Source organism: Piliocolobus tephrosceles, chromosome 6 (assembly GCF_002776525.5).
Source record: "Piliocolobus tephrosceles isolate RC106 chromosome 6, ASM277652v3, whole genome shotgun sequence".
Lineage (NCBI taxonomy): Eukaryota > Metazoa > Chordata > Mammalia > Primates > Cercopithecidae > Piliocolobus > Piliocolobus tephrosceles.
This window is the reverse complement of record NC_045439.1, coordinates 9373915-9397764: the sequence shown is the minus strand read 5'-3', so window position 1 is coordinate 9397764 and position 23850 is coordinate 9373915. Positions and strand designations below refer to the sequence as shown.

The 23850-nt window shown below is 43.6% G+C and overlaps 1 long non-coding RNA gene across 2 annotated transcripts in view; it reads left to right on the top strand.

Annotated features, from left to right (window-relative positions):
* The first annotated feature begins 2292 nt into the window (after window positions 1-2292).
* The window catches only part of LOC111538281, a 69927-nt gene continuing 48369 nt past the window's right edge, over window positions 2293-23850 (top strand). The window contains exons 1-3 of one of the 2 annotated variants that reach the window (XR_002730287.2): window positions 2293-2585; window positions 4634-4796; window positions 21506-23149. This is a non-coding gene — a long non-coding RNA (uncharacterized LOC111538281). Of the gene's footprint in view, window positions 2586-4633; window positions 4797-21505; window positions 23150-23850 lie in introns of those variants that run through there. The other variant, XR_002730289.2, reaches the window with a different exon arrangement.

The following is a 23850-nucleotide window of genomic DNA, read 5'->3' as shown; positions in this document are numbered from 1 at the left end:
TTTAAGTGTCAAGTCCCCTGGGCTGAGTGCTGTGGGTCGTAAGGTTACCCCTGCTTACACTAACCCTACAAAGTGGGACTGTCATCATCCACATTTTCCGGAATACTTAGAGAGATCAAGTCTCTGGTCCAGGGTCAGACTGCCAGGAAGTTGGTGGAGCAGGGAGGGAATCCCAGCAGTGTGGGGAAGACCAGAGGATTACTCAAGGTCAGCCAGGACGTCAGTAATAGGCGAGCACTTTGATTTCCTGGTTCCCAGCCAGGACTTGATCTACTAGTCCTTCCTTCTGCAAGGGCCAGAGAGTAAACACCAGGCTTTGTGGCAGGGCCACATCTTGACTTTTGTGGGTCCTTGGCACTTTTACCTTCTTGGGTCCTTTTCTTTGTAAGAAAATATAAAATATATTACAACGTATTATACCATTTTTACAATATTATACAATATTTTGTCTATTTACGACAAAGACAAAGATAGCCTAGGTTGGATTTCTTATTACTATATTCATGTTTTCTTCTGATTTTAGAATAAATTAGAATTGAAACATTTTTGTGAGCCCCTGAAAGTAACTGAGGCCTGAGGCACTGTGCCTCGTGGGCCCAATGGAGTGCTGGGCCCTGCTTGGCTGGCAACCTGCTCTCCCATTTTCCCACCGATCTCTGCCACTATACGGCAACAGCTGTCCTGGATGATATAGGAATGAACACGTGGACTGTGTTCCCATCAGACCTTATTGATGGACACAGCAATAGGAATTTCCTGTAATTTTCAAGGGTCACAAAGGCTTCTTCTGAGTTCTTTTCCACCCATGTACAAATCATTCTTTGCTCAAGGACCTTGGAACTATGCCATGTAGGTTTCCTGGGCAAAGCCTCCCCGATGTTGGACTTGGTAACGTGAGAAACAAGTTCTAGGCACATCTGCTGAGAAATAATATTTGATTTTTCCTTTATCCATTAGGGATGGCCCCACGTTGAGGGAGCTGTCGAGCTGTCCCTTTGCCCACCAAATGCTAATGACATAGAGAATTGTGTTCTCTCCTAGGCCTGGGGCCGGGGAGGCTGAAAGCAATGAATGGCACCCCCATCCTTTCCAGCTTTTTTCTCCACCTCTGGTAGCAAATTGTAATGGAAGTTATGTCTTTGTCATCCTCATTTAAATGCATATGAATAAGCAAGTGCTTCAGGTAAAGGAAAGGACACTCTCTTTGCTCCTTCTCCCCGGCACTTTAGGGGAGTATGTGGGGTGGGAGGGTCAGGTCAATGTCCCTCCTGGTTTGAATGTCTCTTGTCAAGTTGGCAACACCCTGTGTGGTTCCCATGGCAACAGCTTTTTGTGTAGCGGGGAAGGGTCATGCACTGTGACCTTGGTGGAAAGCACAATGACAGCATGCCCGTCTTTCAGTGTTTCTGCCTCCAACAACACTTGGATGGATTTGAGTCCAACCTTGAAACTGGGTGAACATAGCGCAAAGAACGTGAAACATTGGGCTTCTGATCAGGGGACCGGGGAGTGCTGTGTTTGACCTTTGCTTACTGGGGAACAGGATGAGCAGCCCAGGCCACGAGCTCCGTACATGAGCTGCCGACATCTTGAGTTGTGGTTGAGCACATTGGACCTCATGGCTGGTTCCCAGCTAACCTAGTTCCTGGTTAACTGCCTGGTCCGGGTGAGTGTTGCTAACAAGCTGTGGCAGAGCTTCCAAAAAGCTCCATCTGAAAATGGAGCCAGGGAAGCCCCTTCTGCCTCTGGTCCTTATTTCTTACCTAAGGGGGCCTCGTTCCTCTCAGGGTCTTGGCTTGTCCCCTGGGGTAGCTTCCTTTTCTCTGGTGATCTGAAAGCAGCTATCCCCACCAAGTACTGACGGTGTTCTGGCTTTGTGACCCAAATCTCCACGGAGCCATGCATCCATCTACTCAAAAGCTGCTTGCTGAGGGCCTGGAGGGTGGATGCTGGTGATACAAGATGCAGAAAACAGAGCCAGTCGCTGCCCTTGTGGGCTTAAGTCTGATGATAGAGATAGACATTAAGCAAACACCTTATGAATATATACTTATCAATAGTGGTAAGTGCTCGTTATGTTCTGCCGGTTTAAGAACTTAATGAGTGCCTGTGTGTGGCCAGACAGGGTGCAAAGAGCTAGGAATCCAGTGATAAAGAAGACACAGACCCTTTCTAAAAGGAGAAATGATTATGCAATAAACATTCTGACCGACTTGGTGTAAAGGAAAGCACATTCCCCCTGGCTCCACCCAGGAAGACCCAGCTTCTCATGCGGGTTCTGCACTTCCTAGATGAGTTTTCTCTAAGCCGCAGTTCCTCAGCCCTAGAGGGGAGTAATAGGGCCGGCCTCTAGGTAAGGATGAAATAGCATAGGGCACTCTTAGCACAGTGCCCGGCAGGGAGGAAGTGCTCAGAACTGGTGGCAATCATGGTCATCGTAACAGAAGAGGTGGAGGGCACAGGGCACCCTGGAAAGGACACCAACTTGGCATCAGGAGATTGTCACATGACCATTTACCATCAAGACACTTAACTTCTCTGATCCCAGTGGCTTCCATTTGCAATGTATTTGGCTTCAATTTGGGGTAAGAAAGGTAATTGTGTCTTTTTGGGGTGACCCACTTTCAGCACCAAGATTCTGGTTTCCTTTGCCCAGGGTGCTTACGCATTGTGCTTGAAATAGCCCTGTTCTGTCTGTTGTGTTTGTGCTGTGGAAGTGGCACAAACTCCTGCTTCCTGAGACTCCTGAGGGGAAGTGGGAGGTGAGAGGACAGGAGGACAGGTGTGACAGGGGCAGGGTGATGGAGGAAGTGCAGGATGAGTCCCCCCTCTCTTCTTCCTTCTTTCTTCTATTTCCTTCTTTTCTTTTTCTTTTTTCCTTCCTTTGTCCCTCCCTCTTCCCTCTCTCCCTCCTTCCCTCTTTCCCTCCTTCCTTCCATGAATAGTTTCCATCATGGACTCATCACTTTTTTGGGTGCTGGTGATTCCTGTACCTATATCTGGCTTGGCCTATAGTATATGCTCAATAAATATTTGACAAGCAAACCAATGAATGCACCAATAAAGCAATGCTTACTTTGAAGCAGTGCTTCTCAATGCTGGCTGCATATCAGAATCACCAAGGGAGCTTTGACAGCATCCATGCCTGGGGCGCACCCCAGACTAAGTGAACCCGCATCTCAGGGTAAGGGAAGCACCTCTGCTATAACAGAAGTGGCAGATGGCAAAGGGCATGTTGGATGGTCAGTTGGCCAGCCGATAAGGCAGAGGCTGGGGGGTGGTTCCAGCCCTGTAGTCCTTGGTTCACTTTCCGCTTTCCCAAAGCCGTGGTAGTTGCTTTAGCATTGAGGATAACTGGAGAGTTCAGGGTGAGATGCTGGAGCCCATCACTTCTTTTACAAGGCAATTTTACTAAGAAGTCAGGTTGAGATGGCAAAGAAGATAATGAGGGCTGAGAAGAAATTCTTACATCTGCTTAGAGCTTCACTCTTACTGAGTATTAATACACAAACCCACTTTGACTGTGGGATCTCCTTGGAAGAATTACTGTGCCCATTTTGCAGATGGGAAGCTGAGGTGCAAGTTATTGCATGACTGCTCTGATGTCACTCAGATACGAAGGATCACAACCAGGGTTCAGACCAAGAACTTCCTCTTTCAAGCACCTGACTACAGATGTGCAACTTCTTTAAGGCAAAGGGGAAGGAGGTCAGATTTAGCCCCAATTCATAAGACTCCAAAGCTATTCAAAGGAGGAAGAAGTTAATTCCTGATCTTCCTGGAATTTAAAACTAGTTGATCACCCATCAGCTTAACATACAAACCAAGACAGTTTTGGAATGTACTTTGAGCAGGACACCATGCCATTGAGGCTATAGAAGTTTAGAAAAGTGTAGTATGGGCTGGTGAAATCAAGGAAGGCTGCCTGAAGGAGGATGACTGAATTGGAGGTTGAAAAACGAGAAGGATTCAGTGTAGACAGGATTGGGAGGAGGCCTTAACAGTGAGGGAATATACGAACAAAAGGACAGATTTATTTACTTATTCATTTAATTTATTTTTTATTTCAATAGTTTTTTGGGGGAGGAGGTGGTTTTTTAGTTCTATGTAAGTTCTTTACTGGTGATTTCTAAGATTTTGGTGCACCCATCACCTGAGCAGTGTACACTGTACCCAACGTCTAGTCTTTTGTCCTTTCCTCACCAAACCCCCAAAGCCCATTATATCATTCTTATGCCTTTGCATCCTCATAGCTTAGCTCCCACTTACAAGCGAGAACATAAGATATTTGGTTTTCCATTCCTGAGTTACTTCACTTAGAATAATGGTCTTTGACTCCATCCAGGTTGTTGCAAATGCCATTATTTCGTTAGAGGGACAGATTTTTAAAAGACAGTTTTGTATACCTTATCTACTGTGTAACAGACCAACCCAAAATGCAGTGACTTAAAACGACACGCGTTTATTAGGGCTCATGAGCCCGTGGATCAGCTGGGCAGTTAGGCTGTCCTGGATCAGTCTTAATTGATCTCATGGGCGGGGCTCCTCTCTGGTTCTCTGGGGGGCTGGCTGTCTAGGGTATCCTCACTCATGTCTGGTGTTTGACTGGGGCAATGTCTCTATCATCCACTAGGCTAGCCCTGGCTCATTCGTTCAGCAGCTGGCCAGCATTCTGAGAGAGTACAGAAGCACACGGGCTTCCTGAAGCCTAGAAAGGGCACACTGCCTCTCCAGCTCATTCTATTGGTCAAGGCCTGCCCAGGTTCAAGTGGTGGTGTGATGGCCTCAACCTCTTGGTAAGAGAAGCTGTGAAGTCACTTGCAGAGTGCAGTGGGTAGAGGGAGGGGAATAGTTAAGGGTATTTTTGCAAATAATTTTTTCTCTCTTTCTTCCTCCATCTCTCCTCTTTTCCTCCTTCTCTTTCTCCTTTTCTCCATCTCTTCCTTTCTGCTGTCCATGGATATTTCCTCTCTTCCTTCCATGAGTATTTATTGGGCACCATTTGGGGCTCAGCCCTGTGTTAGGAACTAGAGAGATGGAAGTAAATGGAACTTCAGTGGTCGCTGCCTCATGGAGCTTACATTCTGATGAGGCAAGACAAATATTGATCAAATAATCACTATGTGCTTGATTGTATCTTATGGTAAATGCTATTTAAAAAATAAGTTCAATCCAGCACTATTCACAATAGGCAAGTCATAGAATCAATCTAACTGTCCATCAGTAGATATATGGATTTAAAAAGGTGATATGATATATATATGTATATGTGTGTGTGTGTGTGTGTGTGTGTGTATATATATATATATGGGACCATGAATAACTTAGGGTCACTTTCATTGCATGTATACATTACACACACACACTCACATGCATGTATGCACAATGGAATACTATTCAGCCATAAAAAAGAATGAAATCTTGTCATCAGCATCAACATGGTAAGAAGTCATTATGTTAAGTGAAATAAGCCAAGCACAGAAAGACAAATAATACATGTTCTCACTCATATGTAGGAACTAAAAAAGTGGATCTCATGCAGGTAGAGAGTTGATTGGTGGTAACCAGAAGATGGGAAGGAAAATGGGAGAAGGGGGATAAAGAGAGATTGGTTAATGGGTACAAACACGAAGTTAGATAGAAGGAATTAATTCTAGTGTTTGATAGCACAGTAAGGTAACATTCTATAACAATAATTTGTTCTATAGTTCAAAATAGCTGTGGGAGACAAACCAGAATGTTTCCAGCATAAGTAAAAGGTGAATATTTGTGGTGATGATGTTGCAGTTGGCCTAATTTGATCACTACACATTGTACACATGTGTCAAAATATCACATGTATCCCAAAATATATACAACCATTATATACCAATAACAAAAAGAAGTTGACAACCATTGTGGAAAACAGTTTGTTGATTATTCAATAAGTTATATATGGAGTTACCATATGACACAGCAATTTCATTTCTAGCTATATAACCCAAAGAATTAGAATCGGGTACTCAAAAACGTGTACCTGAAAAAAATGTTTATTGCAGCCCCATTCATGACAGCCAAGAGGTTGAGCAAAACCCAAATATCCATCCACTGATGAAATAAAATGTGGTATATGCAAACAATAAAATAGTATTTAACCATAAAAAGGAATGAGGCACTACATATGCTACAACATGGCCGAAGCTTGTGAGAACATGATGAGAGAAGTCAGTTACAAAAGCCACATATTTTGTGAACCCATTCACAGGAAATGCTCAGAAGAGGCAAATCTGTGGAGACAGAAAGCAGATTGGTGGTTGCCAGGGGCTGGGATAGGGGGAGTGAGGAGTGGCTGCTAACGGGTATCCAGCTTCTTTTTGGGGTGATGAAATGTTCTGGAACTGGGTAGTGGTGATAATTGCACAACATTGTCAGTGTGCTAAAAGCCACTGAATTGTACATTTCAAAACGGATAAAGTGGGGAATTTCACATTCTGTGGATTTTGTCTCTCTCTCTCACACACAAACACACACACACACACACACACACACACACACACACACACCCAGAAGTGCAGCGAGCTGGAGGAGCTGTGGCCAGCAGTCCGATGGGTCTGGGAGTGCGAAGGCTCCCGGAGAGTGTGATGTGGGGGCTGCTCCCAGAGCGCGCGCGCTGTGGTTCTTGGAAGGTGGGGCTCTGAGGACCGGGGTCCTAAGTGCACAGACCTGGAGCCCACCTTAAAGACGCTGCTTCCAGGACGCTTCAACAAGCCCCAACCCACCCATCTGCGTGGCGCTACCCGCCTCTAGGCGCCTTGTTGGAGTTGGGGGTGACCCCAGCAGCCCCGCATGTGCCAATCCAGGTTCTCCTCCCCTCTGAGCACCGAGCAGCAGCCACCCCAGGGCCAGAGAGCCGGAGCCGCGGGATCCGCCGCCCTGGGGCCGCAGCTTCAGCTCCTTGGCGTCTGCGCCGGGGTCCTCGCGGCAGCCGCGAGTCGCTCCTTCAGTTCCGCAAGGCGGAGCGGGCACCCCAGCAGGTGCGGGCCCCGGGCAGGTGCCGCCCCTCGCCCAGGCTCCCGCCCCAGCTCCTGGCCGGCCGAGCTCGTCCTACTTCCATTCTCGCCGTGCTCTCGGCGCTCCACGTTCCCCGGGCGCAGCGCAGCAGCTGGTGCCGTGGTAGGCATCTGTTCGGCCTCCTCTGTCCCCACGCGTGACCTGAGCGCTGGGACAGCGGAATCCCACAGTGCAGGCCCAGAGCTGCGCCGAGAGCGGCTCCCCCAGCTCCTCCCGGGCCTGGGTTTAGGGTCCGCGGCTCTTGCCAAATTCCAGAGGCTGGAAGGGATGCGAAGTTCGTCGCGGCCCGGGCTTCTCCCGCACCGCAGAGGACTCAGAAACTCTCCTGCAGACCCGGAACGGGCCGACGGCACCCGCCCCGGCGGGGAGAAGGGCCGCTGATGGTCTCTGCACGGAGTCTTTCCACCCAGACCCCTGTCTCTGTCCGAGACGTCTCAAGTGGCCAGTTATTATCTGCCACACGAGTGCCTGCCTCAGGCCTAATGGGAAAGGGCTCAGCGGGCATGTTACTGGCTTTGTGTGACTGCTTGCTGTGGTTGCCCCTAGGCCCGCCCCAGCTGGGCAGTTCCCCGAAACAAAAGGAGACAGAAGCCATTTCTATCTCAGCTGTGATGGAACGTGTTTCATCGCCCAAGGAGCGGTGGGTTGTTCTTTCTTGTGCCGGGCTCCTTACCCAGTTCTCTCTTCCCACAGTGGCCGGAGACCCCTACCTTTTTAAAGAGTCCTCTCTGCAGAGAGTTCCTTGAAAAGGACTTTCTTTCTACAGTGCCTGGTTAGGGGAGGCCAGCTGAGATGCTTAATAGTGAGACCGACTATGCCCTGCAGACTGGCCCGGCGGCGGGGGCCCTGGTGATCTCCAGGACACACCCATGGGAGCCGTGACTTGGGGTCACAGGGCCCTGAGGAAGGGAACACTTTGGCATTGATCCTCTGGGTGGCTCCAGTCTCTGCGTCTTTCCTCTGTGTCTTTTTTTTTTCTCTTTGAGACAGAGCCTCACTCTGTTGCCCAGGCCAGAGTGCAGTGGTGCTATCTCAACTCACTGCAAGCTCCGCCTCCCGGGTTCAAGCGATTCTCCCGCCTCAGGTCTCGAGTAGCTGGGATTACAGGTGCCAGCCACCACTTCCGGGTAGTTTTTTTTTGTATTTTTAGTAGAGACAGGGTTTCACCGTGTTAGCCAGGATGGTCTCGATCTCCTGACCTTGTGATCCGCCCACCTCGGCCTCCCAAAGTACTGGGATTACAGGCGTGAGCCACCGCACCCGGCCTCCTGTATGTCTCTTAAACTTGAATGTGACAGAGACCTTTTGTGCTTTCTTAGAAAACAAACTTTAAAGACCCTCTCAAATAAATGAGAAACTGTAAGAAATGACGGTCTTACCCTCTGAAAGTGTTTTACCATCATGCATTAATACAGTAAAAGAGACTTTGGCTCTTTAAATGGTAATGTTTTGTATGATAATTCAAAGGAAAAGACAAAAATCAAAAAAGTGTCTTGTAGACTTTTTAACTCTTCAGGACTTTGTCCACCTTGAGGGCTCCACAAATCCAACTGTTAACAGCATTGTTTTTCTTCATTGGTCATCACAGCACAGACGTGAAATGGAAGGAATTACCCAATTTTCAGAGTGAGGTAAACTGAGGCTAAGAGAGGGCATGAGATTTGCCAGAAGTAAGTGATGCAGATTGAACTGCAGCGGTGTCTGATAAACGTTCACCCACCCAGACGCGTGCAGGCTTCTACTGCTGAATCTGAGCTACCAAATGCTGTCTTCTGCAGGGCTTGAAGTTTATTTTCAGCAACTTACATCTCTCCGTTATAGGCCATTCGTCCCTTTTGTAATAGTTTTCACTTCCAATCTCTCCCTTGCTAAAATTATCCTCCTGCACTTCAAAGAAGAGGATTAAGAAGGAGATTAACACTGATTTTGCTCTGCAAGGCACCTTACATCCACTATTTTGTTGGCTCCCCGCTAGAACATTTTGAAGCTGATGTTGTTGCCATTTTAGAGTTGAGAAAGGCAGTACTCAAGAGGTGAAATAACCAGCCCAAGTTCACACAGCTTTTAAATGGCAGAGACAGGATTCACATCTGGAGAGAGGGATCTGACCCCAAAGGCCCTTCTTTTCCATAGAATCATGTTGGAAGATGTAAGGATGTGCCAGGGACTCCCTGGGGGCAGAAACCTGGAGAAACAACTTACCCAAAGCAATTCTTGAGCTGACTTCTCTTTTTTTTCTCTCCCTGTTGTATGAAAAATTCATACTTGCCATTAAGAGGCAAAGAGAAGGGGGCTTTAGGCCGTCATAAATTCAAGAAACAGGATTAGCATGCTACATCCGTGAAGCACAGAGGGAAGGAAATGTAACTTAGGACCTCAAAGAAAGTCACTGGTGATTCTGTACAGTGGAGACACATGAGGTGTCTAGCCCATGAATAAAATGACCAAAGGACTTCAGAGGACAGAAATCAGCCTGAAGCCCAGGAGCAAGGGATAACCACTTTCTTTCTCTTGCAGTCTGGCCCCCAGCTTCGACTGTATTTTTGTCTTGCCCTTCTCAGAGGAATGTCTATCTTGGTCTCCATGTTGTTTCTCCATCCACAAATGCTAGTCATGTGGTCATCATAGGATGCACGAAGTGCATATTTGAATTATGTAGTTAAATAACAACATTGATCACAACCATAATCATATATATTCACATGGCATTTACTTTTTAACATTCTTTCATGTGCAAGACGTCACTGAGTCTCCACAGCAGACTACTAAGATCCTGAGGATGAGGCTTATTTTCTTCCTCTTGTTGCCAAAGCAACTAAGCCTCAGTGGGGCTGGGGAAATGAAATGCTGCCTGCTACATGGAATGAAGCAACGCCCCATGCCAGCAAGCCTATCAGATTCTCCAGGACCCACTCCAACCCCCATCAGGCCGTCTTCTGACCTCATACTGGCAGTCCCTAGAATGCACTCCTGTGTCTAATGCCATTTCACTTTCCCAGTATCCCTGTGTGCTACATAGTTTTTCAAAATTGCCTGTCTATTTCATGAATACGGAAAACTAACATCCCTTGCTCAAGGCCCCACAGTGGAGCCAGGGCTTGAACTCAGGCCTACTGATATGAAGTCTTAGGTCTTTCTGCTACGACACAGGCGCCTCTGCATCTGCAGCTGGTTTAGATGACGTGCACACGTGTGTATGTGTGCGCATGCACACACGTGTGCACATCGATGAGGGAAGGAAGAATGATAGAAGGGGTTACCTTTTGGATGATGCTAAAAACGAGCACTGTCCACTTGGTATCTGGGCCTTTACTGTGTTGGATGTTAGAACTATTCAAAAGAAGTTCAAATCACTTGGGAGTCAACATCTCAAAATACAACTGCCCCTCAAAGCATGGCTTATTTAGAAAGGGTGCACGGGGAGGGCTGTGGCTCTGGAGTGGAATGACAGGAAAGAGCTCCTGGGGTGTTCATTGTCCCAGTCTTGATGGCTGGGCTGAGATTATGGCTTGGGGGATGAGAGTCCATTTATCTGGTTCATTCCCACAGTCTAATTGGAAAAGTGGAATTACCACTTAGACTGATGGTAACAGAACGTCTTTAAGCGATGAAGCTAAAATGAGCTGTGAAGTTACATCCAGGAGCCGACCACTTTTGACTGCAGCAAGAGGTTTTATTTGAAATTAGAAAATGAAAATTACCGATCAATGCAGTAAGAATAGAATGAATCGTGTTTCAATTGCACTACAGGAAAATGTAACTCAGAATCAAGATGTCCTATTTACCTTCTTTCCAATTTCAGCTCCTTACACGTAATGGCAACATATATAAATAGATAATGCATTGGTGAACAGCAGACACAAGCCTCAGCATCTCTGACCCTCAGATCAACCCAGTGGCAGTAAAATGAGCTCTGAGGAAGTTGGGCAGAAAGAGGGAACCTCTGTGGGCTTCATCCTAAGGGATAAAGTCTAAGCCCTGCCCTGTGGTCCTTGTCAACCTAGAATGCTGTGGGTTTGTGCTTTTTTTTAATTGAAAAAGTCAGGGCACGATTTCAATGAACAACACTGAGGCCAATGAGAAAGATTTGTTTTCATAATTGCTAAAACAAGTAGTCATTGTGATGAAAGAAATCATTCCAAACAGAAAACTGGCATTGTGGAAGGCATCAGAAGAAGGAATTTATATTATAATTTTTAAAATTAGTATTATTGGTGTTGTCAACAGACTGATCGCTTTTATTCCTTGGGCAATTAATATGGCCTGCATGATTTTCAAACATGATCTATTCATTCATTCAAGAGCTACGTTCTGAGTGTCTAGTATGCACCACGTGCCGTGGACAGAGTAGTGAACAAAGATAAAAATTTCTGCTTTCATGGAGCTTTTATTTTAGTGGAAGATATGCAAAATAAGAATGATGAGTACTGCAGAAAAAATAAGTCAGGGAAGGGAGAGAGGGTGTGCTGGGGGAGTGGTCAAACAGAGTTTGCATTTTTACACAGCATCATCTGGCAGGTAGGAGATGAGAAATTGAGGAGATGAGGGAGTGAGATGTGGATGGCTGAGGAAGAGCAGAGGGAACAGGAAGTGCAAAGAGCCAGAGGTAGACACTTGCTTATTGTGTCCAGAGAACAGGAGGGCAATCACATGTGCTTGTGCAGTCTTCAGAAGCCCACTGGGAGATCATGTCAGAGAAGAGAGGGCTGAGGCTCAGGGCAAAGTTGCATAACTTGACCAAGAGTCTGTGCCATTAACCATTGTGCTCATCTGTTTCCACCATCCCAGGGATCTTTTTGGTGATGTGAAAACCACGGGGCTCAATGTGAAGAGACCAGAGCCTTCCTTAGGAAAGGTTTACAAATGAAGAGTTGAAGACTGTTATTTTGCTTCCTGAAAATCTCTTGCATCTATTCATTTGTCTGTATCTTCGGATCGTCCGCCCTGGTTCAAGCTGCCCTGTCTCTCTCCTGGATCCCTGAAAGAGCTGTTGTTTGTTCTCCTTGTGTCCACTCCACTTTGCTCGAAGTCATTCCCCACATAGGCCAGAATGATCTTGCAGAAATACAAATCTGATTATACCATCATGCCCCAACTTAAAATCCTTCAACAGCTTCCTATGGCTCTTAAAATTGAGTCCTGAATCCATCATAGGAGCAACGCCATCCTGTCAGGTCTGTTCCTGTCCTTGTTTCTAGCCCCCTAACTCTTTTTCTACAGCCTGTGCCCCAGCCCCACCTGCTCCTCAGACACACCATGCGGCTTCCTGTCTCATGTCCTTCATGGATGTGTGCTTGTTCCCATCTGGTATAGTCCCTTATCTTCTGTCTGTTAATCCTGTCTCTATATTCGTCAAAGCTCCGTTCAAATGCTGCTCCTTGCCTTGCCTGTTCTCCAGCCTCTGACTCTCTCAAGTCCTGGCTAGATCCCTGATTTGATGTCATGGTCCCCAGCATTTTCCGCATTGTTCTGTCGTGACACTTGTTACATTTACATTTCTGATCATTTGTTTACTGCTGTAACCCAGCATCTACAACAGTATCTAGATGCCCAACAAGAACAAATAAACACATGCCTCCCTGCCAGACTCTAATGTCCATAAGGGCAGGGATCACTTGTTTTCCTCACATAATTCCTCTTGTGTTTAGCTCAGTGCCTGGCACCCAGAATGTACTCCATAATGACTTTTTGAAGGAGTGACTGCAGTTTGCAAAATATTAGCCTCCAGTGTTTTGCTCTGATCCTGTCTGGGGGAAGTTCCTTACAGATGCATTAATAGATGAATCCCATCTACAGTCTTCATCTTGTTTTACCTATGAGCTCATCTAGCTGTGTCCCCAACCTGCCACCCAGAAGGGCTTGCTGTGTTTCTTTGTTTGTCTTGCTTCTGTGGAGTCTCAGAAGCAATTTTTTGGCTCACTTCTAAACATTCTGTGAGTCTGTTCAGTATGCAGACTCCAGGCTTTTTGATTTTGCTTCCCTTTCCTCCCTCTGCCTGATTTCCTCAAGAACATATTTTCTTCTTTAGTGTTGACTATATTTTTATACATTGCCCCAAATTCATTGTGAATTAGTGTAGAAACGGAATAAATAAAAACTTGAGTTTCCAGCCATACCCAGAATTGGATAGACTAGGGTGTATGTTGAGTGCCAGGAAGGATCCAAGCCAAAGCTCCGCTTACTCCACCATGGCTCATGATCCTGAGCCAGGGACTTTCTTCAGATCCCCACTCTATCTGCCCAGTTACTTTGCCTCATCTTTCTGGAAGGTATCTTTCTGGATTTGGGAACTATCATGAATCCAGCCAGGTCATATTACCATGTCAACTCTTGCCAAAAGATTTTACTCAGAGCCTGGGCTCAGCTCACTGTGAAGTCTTTCCCAAACTCAACACTTGCTGGGATCTTTCAAAAATTGGCTAGCCTTGAAAGCTGTGCTTTTGTTTCCCATGTCTGTTCATTAGGGCTTCATGTTCTGGTTTCATTTCCTGAATTAGATCTTCCGGGACCCATGAATGACTGGATTATCTTGGAGTGGCTGTGTTGAGGTGTTTTCCTGCATTCCCACAGTCTCTCAAAATCTCCTCAGCTCAGGGCATGTTCTTCTTTCTATTTAAAGTACATCCCTTTAAAAAACATGTAGATGGGTCTTAATGTTTTAGTCCAGTCTGAAAAATCTCTGCCTTTTAATTAAAATATTTAGTCCATTTATATTTAATGCAATTATTGTTGTGGTTGAGTTTAAGTCTGCTTTACCATTTTGTTATTCATTTTTCACTTGTCTTATTTAATTTTTCTTCTTTCCTTTTCTTTTTTACTTTTCTAAAAAATAAGTATTTTTTAGTATTTGATTTTATCTGGTACATTGGCACTTTAGCTATATTTCTGTGTTATTTTTCACACTTATCTTAGCCAAAAGGCCATGAAAGGATCCTCTGTGTTATTTCTCTCAAAGAGGTGCTCTGGAGATTACAATATGCATGTTTAACTTATCACAATCTACCACAAATTAATATGACACCACTTTACATATACAGTAAGAACTTTATAACACTAAATCTCGATTTATCCTTTCTGTAGTTTGTATTACTGTTACCATACATTGTACTTCCATATGTTATAAATTATATAATTTATAACATATTGTTATTAATGTTGTTTTAAATAATCAATTATCTTTTAAGGAAATTAAGAAACAAAAATCTTGTCTTTTAAATGTATCCATATATTTGCCATTTTTGAGGCTCTTCATTACTTTATATATATTCAAGCCTCCATTTGGTATAATTTTTCTTTAACATAAAGAATTTCCTTTAACATTTCTGAGAGGGTAAGTCTGCTAGTGATGGATTAGCTCAGCTTGTGTTTATCTAAAAATGTCTTTATTTTGAAGAATATTTTTGCTGGATATAAAATTATAAATAGACAGCTCCCCCCTTCCCCAGCATTTTGAAGATGTTGTTTTATTGTATTCTGATCTGCATTATTTTTAATGAGAAGAGTAGTCATTCTTACCATTGTTCTTCTGTGAGTCATAGTTTTTTTAAATTGCCTCTAGCTGCTTTTAATATTTTATTTTTATCTTCTGTTTTCAGCAATTTGACCATGATGTCTCTGGAAGTGTGTTTATTTTTGTTGTTGTTGTTTTTTTTTTTTTGGTTTATCTTGCTTGGGCTTTGCCAAATTTCTTGGAGTATAAGTTAATCTCATCAAATTTAGAAAATTTGGACCATTATATTATAAAATATTTTTTCTATCTTAATCTCTCTTCTCTGCATATATTTGGGATTATACATATATTAGATCAGTTGATATTGTTTCACAGGTCGCTTAGGCTCTTTATATTTTTTCCTACCCCCTTTCTCTGTGCATTATTTTGAATAGTGTCTATTGCCCTATATTTAATTATACTGATACTTTGCGGTGTTTAATTTGCTGATATTCCAACACATCCAATGAATTTTTCTATTCAGGTTTATTTTATATTTCAGTTCAAGAATTTTCCATTTAGTAATTTTTAAAATAGTCTATATTTTTCTACAGAGATTTTCTATTTCTTTCCTCATTATATCTAGTGTCTCATTTAGATACTTAAAGATTTTTATGTTTCTTATTATTTTCTGCTGGTTCTAATATCTTCATTATATATGTGTCCATGTTTATTGATATTTTTCCACTTGATTATTGGTTATATTTTTCTGCTCCTTCTCATATTCAATAACTTTTGATCATATGTTGGATATTGTGGTTGTTATATTGATGAGAGTCTTGGGTTTTTTGTCTTCCTTTAGAAATTGTTGGGTTTTGTTTTGGCTGGTAGTTAATTTATTGGTGGATCAGTCTGATCCTTTTAAGGCTTGTTTTAAAGCTTTGTTATTGTGGGTCTAGTGTAGACTTTACTTAACGGCTAGTATGACTCTAATTCTAAGATTTGGCCTTTCTGGAGATTCAGTTGAACACCTGGAGAGTCTACTGAGGTCTTTGTCCCTTGTCTGTTCGGAATGGCACCAACTACTAGCATGGTATGATTTTCAAAATCTCTATTCACCTTATAGCTTCCCAGTAGCTGTTACCTGCTAGACCAAAATGAAGTCTTTTCATGCACATGCACAGCTCAGTATATGGCCAGAGACTTAAAAGAATCCCTATGGAGATTTTGAATTTCCCTTTCTGTGCATCTCCTTCCTCTCTGGCACCCCACTGTGTAAATTCCAGTGCCTCTCAACAGTCCCAAATTCTAATCTCTGCCTTCTCAGTCCAGTAACTCCACCATGTTTTCTTGGGCTCCACCTCTTTATCCTGCAGAGCATAGAACACCTTCAAGCAGAAAGCCAGAACAATTGTAGCACTTACTTCACACATTTACTTTCTCTCAGGGATCATAATCCTATAATGACTCTTGTCCAATATCTGAAAACATTTTCTTCAGATATTGCCCAATTTTACAGTAGTTTTCAACAGTAGAAATAATCTAGTACTAGTTATTCCATCATGACTAGAAGTGGAAGTTTTGTCATACCCTCTGTTACCTGTGCCTGAATGTTGTAAACCACCTTAAAACCCAGTTTTCTTTTTTCCTAAGTAACTGGTGATTATTTACAAGCAGTAAATAAATTGGTTAATACCCTTTTCTTGGTCACTGCTTAGGCAGAGGGTGGAGGAATGAAATGGGACAAGATAAACTCTTAGGGAGGTCTATGATAGGTACTTTGAAAGAATCCATGATGGAAATTGTTAGCAGGAGTGAGTTATGAGTGTTTATATGGGTTATTAGTGTTAGTATCCATTCTCTACTCTTGATATTTCCTTCAAAGTGGAGAGACACTTGTTAGAGGAATACTCTTGGTTACTTGCCTCACCCTAACTCTTCTCAAGTGGGTAGATTGAGTTACTTGATTGCTAAATTTGAGAGTAGAAATGAGCATGTTCAGCCGGAGCCCTTTCTCCTGCTCTGCTCTTGGAGATCCAGCTACTTGATTTACTCTTCCATGGCTTAATTTGTACAATAATATCCAAGAAGAGAGCAGGAGCTCAATAAATGGTAGAATCAGAAGTTACTATTATTACTATGATTATTGTTACTTTTTTTTTTCTCCTTTCCATTTCCTTTTTCATTTTAAGGGGCCTCTAGAAAACAAAACTTGAGCAATCATCTTAGGTCTGCCCTACCTTATTTGTGTATGCAATGGGGAAGTGATTTCCACGTAAGAGAATCCAAATGGGAAAAGAGTGGCACTCATGAAATCCCCTGGCTCACTCGGAAAACCCTGAAGGTAAATCTGGTCCATTTTGCAATGGCTTCTCTCTGAAGACACTCAGAATCATTGGGATTGTTCATTCATAGGGTGCAGAGACTCCAAGACGGCAGGTACCACTGCTGCTATCCACTGATGGCGTGGATGCCTTATAGAACGTTTCCCAGGAACATATACGTTCCTAATCTTGTGTTACTGGAGTTATTAATGTAACTGTGATATTTTCTGAGTGCACACATGCAATCTAGGAAGCAAAGAGGGTTTGAAGTATGCTGGGAAGTGAAGGAAGTCAGGCTAAGTTGGGAAAAACAACCCTGTAGATTAATTATAGAGTGCTAGGATTGGTACAGTCTCAGAATTCATTGCTCTAGATAGATAATTCTTATCCTTTTGTTTGTCTCCCACACATTCATAGAATTCTGGCAAAGAACCAAAAGGAGATACGGTGTGGAGGTTACGAGCATCAACTCTGGTGCTAGATTATCTGGGTTAGATCCCTAATTTCATCCCTTACTGCCTGCATGGCCTCGGGGAAATCCTTTAACCTCTCTGTGCCTCAGTTTATTTGTCTGTGAAACAGTAGTAACCTACCCATAAGGTTGTTGGAAAAATAAAATAAACTCAATGATATAAGATGAAATGAGATAATATGCCATAATTTTAATATTATGAGTTAGGTTAGCTAACATTTGTAAGTGTTTCTTATAGACCAGATCCTATCCTAAAAACTCAGCGTGTAATAATTCATTAACCTTCACACATAGAATCCTATGAGATAGGTCCCTTTTATTATCCCCATTCTACAGATGAGGAAACAGAGTTTTCTAGTTAGTGCTGGAGCTGGGACTTCAGGTCTATCTGCCTCTAGAGAGGAGCATATGGTGAACAAGGTACTCTGTTGTTTTCTCATTCATAACATTTCTCTATCATGCCCAGGGGCCTGGAGCTTGGAGGTGTGCTCCACCTGTGTGTGAGAATGGGTTCGATATGCACCCCCACCATCATGCTCTCTGAAGCCCTTGCCCTGCTCTTTGGACCTTCCTGTCCCCCACTGTCCAAGACTACACTTCCTTCACCAGAAATGAGGAAACAGTGGCCCTGGTTGGGGATGTGTTTTCTTCAAGGTCACACATGACATTGGTGTTGGAGACAGTCTTGGGACCAGGTCTCCAGCGTTCTAGCCCACTCTTCCCTTGGACTTCCAGGGGGGAAAAAGTTTTATGGCAGCTTCTGGGCAGGCAGCAGCAGATGAGACAGAAGATGACAAGGAAGAGGTGGAGCCTTGCGGATGTCACTGACACCACCCTGACTCAGTGATGGTGACCAGGGTTACTAGAGGTGACAGGACAGCTGCCTGGGTCACTGCTGGGCAGCTAGGAAAAAGGAGCAGGAAAAGGGAGAAGATAGCTTGTGGAGGGGCCACCAGGAGAGCCCAGCCACCAGGACATGAGATGAAGTGGTCTGCATTGGTCCCAGAGCTCAACTCAGAGAGCACTGTTCGTGGAATGAGAGCCAGCACCTATTAGTACAGTGCCTGGCTTGCTTCTATTGAGCTCTCACTCACATCAATAACTCACATTATTGATTCTTCTATAAGTCTGGGAAATAGGCACAGCAGATGCTGTTGTAATTGTTTCCCCTTAAAGATATAGAAAATAACAACCACAGACTCAAAGCCAGGTGCTGTATTCACGCTTTATCTGTGCCATTTCAGTCCTCACAATGGCTCAACACAGAGGGATTATTTTCTTCCTTATTTGATCAATACACTGAGGATCAAAGAGTCTGAGCAAGTTGCCTGAGGTCACACAGCTAGCAAGCGGCAGAGCTGTGAGGTGCCCAGGCAGGCTGGCCCCAGAGCTTCCTCTGTGATCCACTGTCCCTGACCACCTCCTGGGCTGAATGTCTCACCTAGGGGGGACGTCGTTCATCACTGGAAGTGCTGGAACTCCCATCCAGATCTTCTGCTTCCAAATCCTATCTTCTTCCTACTTCATGGATGTCCCACAATCAACTTGGTCTTATTATGTAATGTATCTTTTGGGGAGAAGGGTCCTATTTTGAAGAAATGTCAGAAATAATGCCAATATCATATTTCACAAGTTCCGAGGCAATAATGAAATCTTAGGGAGGGTTACAATCTTCAGTCCAGGAAGGAAAAATGAAAAGATAAATATAAAGGACTATTGATGTTTTTCTCTCTGTTTATCCCCATGAGTCTCCTAGATTTGTATGAGATATTTAAAAGATCATATTTAACTTCTCATGCAAATTTGTCACACAGTGCATTTGTGTTTCATGTAAATGTTTGTGGATTTTGATTTGCCTGTATTACTAGTGGTGCTCTTGATGTGTGGACTTAGGATCCTGGAAAGATCAGGGTGCCCAAGACTTTTACAGAACCCCAAAATGACCATCACTCCCCACCTCTACTATGTCAGCTCTTTTCTTCCCATTCCTTACCTAGACCAAAAAGAACACCTCTTTTCCCTCTGCACACACACATACATAAAAACTGAGGAAGATATTTAGGTGAGGAATTATCACTGTCTTATCCAATGATCCTCAGTGTTGTTCCCCTTGTCTGTTTCGCCTGCACTGGAAGCTCCATGTTTAACTCCCCCACGTCGAGCACAGTGCTTGGCATGCGGTAGGAGCTCAGCCTACGTCTGCTGGACCGATCCTCGGAATAGCCGACCTCCTGCATCTCTGTCGTGTGGTCAGGACCACCCATTTCCTTCTCACTGAGCAGATCCTTTTCCCCAGCCATGCCTAATTTAATTTCTGCATGCAAGGTGTGATGGTGGGTTTTAAGTGTCAACATGGCTAAGCCAGCTACTTAACCAAACATGAATCTAGGTGTTGCTGGGGAGGTATTTCGTAGATGTGGTTAGCATGTAGATTCAGTGACTTTAAGGAAAAGGGATTATTCTGGATAATGTGAGTGGGCCTCATCCAATCAGTTGGACGGCCTTTGGAGGCAGAACTGAAGTTTCCAGAAGAGGCAGAAATTCTGCTTCAACTGCAGCATCTACTTCCGAATCTCCAGCCTGCTGGCCTGCCTTGTGGATTCTGGACATGCTAGCTCCCATAATCCCATAAGTCAACTCCTTAAAATAGTCTCTTAACATACATATTCTGTTAGTTCTGTCTCTCTGCAGAACTCAGATTGATATACAAGGGCACAACAGCCTTTACACCATTCCTTTAAGCCTTCTCTTCTCCCTTCAACCCAGCTGGTTTGCTTTCCGGATGTTATGCTTGGGCTTCTTGTCCCACCAAGCAAATAAAAAAACACACTTTTTTTTTTTTTTTTTGGTTTCTGCCCCTCCCTCTGTGGCATCCAGTCTTGGAAAGCTCCATGCTGAGACTGACCTCTTCCACTTTCATCCTGGGGAAATTCTCTAGGGAGAAACCACCTGAATCAGTGTGTGCCATGAGATTTGGCCATCTGAGAATCCGGTCACCGCTTTGAACATTGAGAAAAAGATGTCTTAGAGTAACCAGCCCATTCTCACACCTGCCCTCGGTGATGTCAATATATTTCTCATTAATTTACAAGCGGGAACACGCACGTGGCCTTGTGCGTGGATACATTTGATGAGGAATATGACAGGCTGAGCCTTTGGTTTGTTTGTTTTCCATCTCCTGGAAACTTGAAAGAAGGAAGTGTTATATACACACTGATAGGTATTTCACCTCCGAAGAATCCCAGGCGTGGAGTTTGAAGAGTCACATCTCATTCAACATTCTTTCCCCAAGTTCAGTGATCAGACAAATAGACATATGGAAGTTGCTAAAGTTAGGTACCGCAGATAGGGGAAAGATGTTCACATGGCACCGTGTTCTTCAGCCCTCTCTCAGCACAGAATACCATCCTGTTAAAAACGGTCTATTTTTATGGAACTCTTTTGCTTATATTGAGATATAAAATTATTAGTCTGAGGTTGGCTCACATCATCAGAGCTTCAGATTCTTGGCAGTGTTGTCTGCAGTCTGTTCCAGTCACTCATTGCCAGGGACAGAGCCCGCACAGGAGCAAAAATAGGTCTTCCTGCTGAAACCTGCTGAGCTACCAGGAAAGCGATGTGCGAGAAGAATTTAATATCCTGGCCTTAAGAAAGTTTCTGTGTTCTCCTCAGACAGACTTGCCCTTGGTAGGTGACTGATAATATGAAATTATAGAGTTTCAGCAAGGATCGGGAAGTAGCAAAAGGAGACTTGGCAGCCAGTGGCCCTGTTATAGGAGAGTTTTTGCATATAAATTACATATGCATATGACATTTTAGCTCCAACTTTACATGTGTTTTGGAGGCTGGATGCAGTCCTGTCCCTGCCTGTCTGTTTGCTTTTCCCATTGCAGCATCAATATTAATCCTGCTGTTTTTAGTTCACTTTGAAGAAAAGCGTGGGTTTTCTTTTCTTTATTTGAAACCACAAGAGGGACACTGTGTTTTTTTAGTGCTTTATCAATGTCTTGTATTATTATTGTTATTATTATCATCTTTTGGTGGACCTTGCATCTTCTATGTAGAAAAGCATCGCGTCTCTCATTTTGTCTAAACATTTCCAAGGGGCGCCCTGCTCCCATGACCTCCTTTTGAGCATGCTTCAGAGCATTGGGTAAATGTCCTTCAAGATAAATGTCCTTCAAGATATGGTCCTGTAATCAATTATCTTTTTCTTCTTAAAAATTATAGAGCCTTCCTATGAGGGGAAAATGTGACATGAGAACAAAGTGTTTGGAAGCATCCAGGAGCTGTGGCAGGGGATTTGGAAGTAACCCGGACAGTCCTCAGTCGGACAGCCTGCAGCTGTCACAGGGTCATGGCATCCGAGAGCTAAAAGGACCTTGGGAGCATGTGTTAGAACCTTTCACTTCACTGGTGGAGGAGGGAGGGCTCTGAATGGAAGTGGGCTTGCTGGAGGCTGAACTGGGACTAGAACTCAAGTCATCCAAATTATTCTCTAAGATTGCTTTTGCAGGCCCCACTGGGGGTCTGTGGGCCAAATCTGACCTGCTACCTGTTTTTGCATGGCCTCAAGCTAAGAATGGCTCTTTTACATTTTTTAGATGGTTGAAAAAAACAATCAAAAGGCTTATGAAAATTATATGGGATTCAAATGTCAGTGTCCATAAAAAATGTTGTACGGGTGCACAGCCACGGCCATTTGTTTATTGTTATCATCTGTCATTGTAATAATTGTTATTGTTATTATTATTTTGTGCCACAACGGCAGAGTTGATCAGTTGTGAGCATGAACGTATGACCTGTGAGGTTGAAAATACTTTACAGAAAAATGTGCTGACCCCTGCTCTACCACACTCCAATTCTTCATTCTCCAGATGGGCTAACACGACTATCACTTTCTTCTTATTCCGTCAAATCTACCCATTCGTTGCTAGGTCTGGTTTTTGCCATTTATATTCAGGATTTCTTTAGAGCCAAATGCAGGCTAAATATTTTATTGGGGAGTTTAGGTACAAATGGATGCCCAGGAAGGAGGTCTTTGATTTGACCTTTGTGGTCTCAATATCTAGTTCTATTAAGGATATCTAAAACGGTATTAATAGTTGTATATCAGCCAGAACAAGAGAAAGGATCTGTTTAATTCTCCACTCTGTAGCTTGGTCCACATCTGGGATTTATGGTGGACACTACACTTATTACAAGGGATATTGGCAAAGTATGGGTAGGCTAGTATGAACAAGTGATAAAGAAAACTCAAACCTTTTTCCTACCAAGTACAACTAATACAGGTTGTTTCAGAAGAGGTGCAAGCATCTCTTGTCAGATCCAAGAAAAGACTGGCACATTTCATCCAAAGTTGAATTCATTCCCCATCCAGTTAGGTCAAGTTAGAACGAGAGTCGCCAGCCTGGGTCCTAGGGCAAAGGTTTAATTCTGACATCAGACTTTCTGTTTGAAGAAAGTAGCATATGAAAATTTTCTTTTTTAAAAAATTCAGTTAAATAAATGTATTCATTTAGTATGGAGAGGTTTTGGATGGTTTAGCAAGATATACCACTAATGCCAATTAAGATAGAGAATATTTAAAGAGATGTCCAAGAACAATTTTCCAAAACACAAGCCCTTAGCTCTTCAAAGTAGAGTGTTTTTTTTTTCTTCACTCTGTAATGTCTTACATGGGGATAATGTAAAGAAAAAAGGAGACTCTTTGGTTTTGCTATGGGATGAAACAGAGCTAGGAGTTGGCCAGGCAGACATATTCTCTGTGATTTGCATGTTATCAGGAAGCCTCTGGCTTGCTGAGTTCTTCATTAGAAACTCCAACTCCAGTCTGATACTTTTCAGATGTCACAATTTTCACTAATAAAGAGATTGAAGAAATGTTTTCTGAGTAGATCACTCTTTCACATAACGAATTTTTGCTGAGAGCCTGTTATCTAGGGTGAAAGCTAGGCAAGGGTGAAAACTACACTTCTTTATATCTTTTCAGGACTTAGGTATCTTTTATGTTGGCTGATTTTTATGTGGCATAGTAACCCTGTGTGAGGTGCTATGGGAAGTAGGGTATAGTAGGAGAAGCAACGTAGGATAATGGCTAAGAACACAGACCCCAGAGCCGACTTCATGGGTCTTAGCTGCACCTTCACTAAGTCTTTCTGGGACCTTGGGAATGTTCCATAAACTTCCTGGGACTCAGTTTATTCACCTTTAAAATGGGGATAATGGGACCCCCGACAGAGGACTAAGAATTAAATGAGTCAACGTGTGTGAAGCTCAGAGAGAGCGCACATGAGAGTGTAATTTAAGTGTCTGTTGCTGTTATTTTGCTGAAGCAATTGAAGATACTGTGCTACCCCTTTTATTTTATATTTGTATGGCACACTACATGACCTTCACAAGCATCCTTTGATCCTCATAACAACTGTGTGATCTATGGCAAGTAGGTAAGTGTTGTTATCCTCATTTTAAAGTTGAAGTGGCGAAATGAAGATTGGGTAAAAGGCTTTCCCAAGGCTGCACAGAACCCAAGACCTTGATCCCCACTACAACCCCCTTCCCACCCAGTCTACACC